This window comes from Schistocerca cancellata, chromosome 4 (assembly GCF_023864275.1).
Source record: "Schistocerca cancellata isolate TAMUIC-IGC-003103 chromosome 4, iqSchCanc2.1, whole genome shotgun sequence".
Lineage (NCBI taxonomy): Eukaryota > Metazoa > Arthropoda > Insecta > Orthoptera > Acrididae > Schistocerca > Schistocerca cancellata.
In genome coordinates, this window is record NC_064629.1 from 317,161,062 (window position 1) to 317,164,922 (window position 3,861).

The window sequence follows — 3,861 nt, forward strand, 5'->3', positions numbered from 1 at the left end:
ATTGGCAACAATCAGTTGTTAATATTCATGTAGGTATCAGTAGCAACTCATTAAGAAACCATGTTTCATTTGCTATCTATATCAGTGTTTCTTATCATGTGTAAACAAATAGGACTTAGGATTTGTTAACAAGATATTGAAAAATCTTAATACACAACACTACGCAACATTGAAAGCAGGACACCATGGATTGAAACTTTGTGACCAACATGTAATTAGCACACATTCAAATGAAGATTACCCTTTTCTATTGATACTCTTCATCTCCCTGTTGAATGCAAATGACATTAACCATTTTGCAGAATCTCCTAAGAAATCATGGTATTTTAATTTACTCTAATGGTTCTATTGATTTGCTGAATAGCTCCTTATGAAATAACTTTTTAATTTACATCTGGATTTATGGGTATTTCCAGTTTCTACTATCATCTATGGCAGCAATTCATTAAGGCCTCTGCAGCAAAATACAGAATTCTACCCTGAACTGGGATCAGACTAATACAGGGTGTATCAAAAAGAACTCCAAAAGATTTTTTCACGCCTTTTCATAGGTGTCCAATATGCCCACATTGGGATCCATGAATATGACCTCCTTGAGGTGCATGGCAGTTGGCAATGTGGTATTCAAATTGTTCCCACACTGCAATGAGCATGTCATGAGTTGCAGCTTCTACAACTACTGTTATGCGATGTCTCAGTTCATTCATTGTTGTTGTTGGTAATGGAGGCACATAAACAGAGCATTTTATAACCCCCACAATAAATAACCACATACAGTCATGTCTGGTGATATTGGAGGCCAGTAATTTAAGGCTCAATCATTTGGTCCAGTGCAACTGATCCATCATTCAGTAATCCTTTGATTTAAAAACTCCTACACTTCAAGATACCAGCATGCGGTGTCCCATCCTATTAGTAAATGAAGTCTTCCAAAACAGTCTCCAACTGCAGGAAAAGAAAGTTCTCATGTGTACCAAGATATGTGCTTCTTGTAACAGGTTTCTTGGCTAAGAAAAATGACAATTAATATTTTCCTGTGAAACTGCAAAGAACACATTAAATTTTGGAGAGTCCCTCTCGTGTTGTACAAATTCATGTGACTGCTCTGTACCCCATAATCTCACATTATGACAGTTCACCTTTCAATTTAAATGGAATGTTGCCTCGTCACTAAACTCTAAGCAGGAAGAAAACTGTAATTTTCTATCTTGCCAAGAATGATATTACAGAATTCCATTCTTTGTTGTTTGTCACCTTCACAAAGAGTTTGCAGTAGCTGAATTTTGTATCTTTTCATGTGTAAACATTGACACAATACAAGCCAGATGAACATCAAGGACATGTTGATCTGTTGAACTACACGGCAAATGAATTACTGTAGACTCCTTGTTACACTATGGTGGATATGTTCCATGTCTGTCAGAGACACTTGGGGATGGCCTGGCAATTTGCCTTGACACAAACAATGTGTTTCTCAGAATAGTTATTGCCATCGACTACTGCTCTGAGCTGTAGGAGGATCTGCATCAAAGCTAGTATGAAAGTCACACTAAGCAGTTATTACTGACTGGCACTGCACAAAATGTAGAACACAAAATACATTATGTTGTCCTGACACCATTTTTACTAGAACTGAAATGGGTGCACACTGCTCATAATTGCCAGGAACCATGTAAAACTCAAGAGTTTGCTCTTTCCAATGGTACATTGTTCACAAACATATATCAAATGCTGGCCATGGTGGCCGAGCGGTTCTAGGTGCTACAGTCTGGAACCGCGCGACTGCTACGGTAGCAGGTTCGAATCCTGCCTCAGGCATGGATGTGTGTGATGTCCTTAGGTCAGTTAGGTTTAAGTAGTTCTATGTTCTAGGGGACTGATGACCTCAGATGTTAAGTCCCATAGTTCTCAGAGCCATTTGAACCATATCTCAAATAATATAATAGTTATGATTTTTTAAAATCAGATGATTCTTTTGATACACCCAGTATATTTATGTGCGGTTTATATTTAAATTTATGTACTGAATGTCTACATCTACAGCATGTATTCATCTGAAAGTCTTTTTGTTCTTTGTCTTAAATGCTATTAACCTATATATTGGACCCCTCCAGAGTCCAATAAAATAATAGCACAGTATGGAATCTTATTCAGTTTGCACTCAGTGGTATTCCTATCGATCACTGAATGGAGTCAGGAGTTCTGTTAAAATCAGTGTCCAGCCATATGTATTTAGGGTCTATAATTTTTCATAATTACTTAAGGCAAATGCCCTGGAAGTACTCAATTTTTTTCCACCTCTGATGACCTGTTCATTAAAGACATTGCATACCGCCTTGGCATGCAGGGGCATAATTAGTATTTAAGTGTGGCATAGTCCTGCAAATAAAATACCTATGTTTAGGAGAAAGGAACTGCATAGGTTCTGATTGGGATTACATAATGATGATTGCCAGGGAGAGGAGAGAAGGTAACTCCAGTAGCCCCAGTGCCATCACAGCCAACAAGGGAAAAGAAAAGTTTAAGTTTGATGACTAATCCATTGAGTATCTGCTCTGATCAGTGACTCAGAACATGAGAATTCTGTTCAGTGGATGTTTCTCTGAGAGCCCTCCATCTCACAAGTCAGATGCCCCTGAGGCATGTTCTGATATGAAGAGTGACTCTATGGTAATGAATGGATCTTCTCTAGAGTGAACCAGTTGACTGTTATTAAATAAGCAGAAATGCAATGGACAAAAAATACTGTTTATGTAAAGTAGAAAATAAAAATATTTTCAAATTTAGGCCTGGGGGCAACTTGTAAAACATTATAACTACTATTGTCCCTATATATTTCTTTTTTTTCATTTCATTTATTATCATCCTTTTCATCATTTACATGATATAGACAGCACTGTGTCTTCAGGCCACAAGTGGCCCATCGGGACCATCCGACCGCCGTATCATCCTCAACTGAGGATGCGGATAGGAGGGGCATGTGGTCAGCACACCGCTCTCCCGGTCGTTATGATGGTTTTCTTTGACCGGAGCCGCTACTATTCGGTCGAGTAGCTCCTCAATTGGCATCATGAGGCTGAGTGCAGCCCAAAAAATGGCAACAGCACATGGCGGCCCAGATGGTCACCCATCCAAGTGCCAGCCACGCCCGACAGTGCTTAACTTCGGTGATCTGACAGGAACCGCTGTATCCACTGCGGCAAGGCCGTTGCTCATTTACATGATATAGTAACTGTCATACTACTGTCCAGAATATGCACAGCAGAAATTACATATTCCTATCAAACACACAAAATTAACATTATGTTGAAAATTAAAACATTGAATTAAAACACATAAAATTAACATTATATCATATGTTGAAAAATAAAACATTGAATTAATGTGTTGTTTTTTTACATGCTCCTTTAACATGTAGCGTATGTGATGGATTTATATATATTTAGTACATTTTGGAAAACACATATTACATATAATTTTAGAGTTAAAAAGAGTATAAATGAGACATGGAACTGACAATGAGAACATGATATTAACGATAGAACTATTAGTTAGTGATTTAAGGATTCAAAATATTCCTCTGTGCTACAAAAACATTTATTTATCATAAACTTTCTTAGTTCTGACTTATATTTTCCTTCATCTTCTGTTCCCCTGATGCAGAGTGGCAGAGTGTTATAAAGCTTTACTCCATAGTGGCTCACATGTTTTTGAATTGTAACAGCCATAGTGGAAAAGGAATTATGTTATACTTGCTTGACGAGTAACCTCAGAAAGTAGTCTTCCAAGACAATTCAGAGAGATATTTTACACAATATAATATCACTACTGTCTCCAGTCTTCACATGGGAAGATACCTCT

The 3,861-nt window shown here is 37.7% G+C and overlaps 1 pseudogene; it reads right to left on the reverse strand.

Moving 5' to 3' along the window:
* Nucleotides 1-3,095: 3,095 nt before the first annotated feature.
* LOC126185605 (5S ribosomal RNA) lies at nt 3,096-3,213 on the reverse strand (annotated as a pseudogene).
* Between the last annotated feature and the right edge of the window lie 648 nt (nt 3,214-3,861).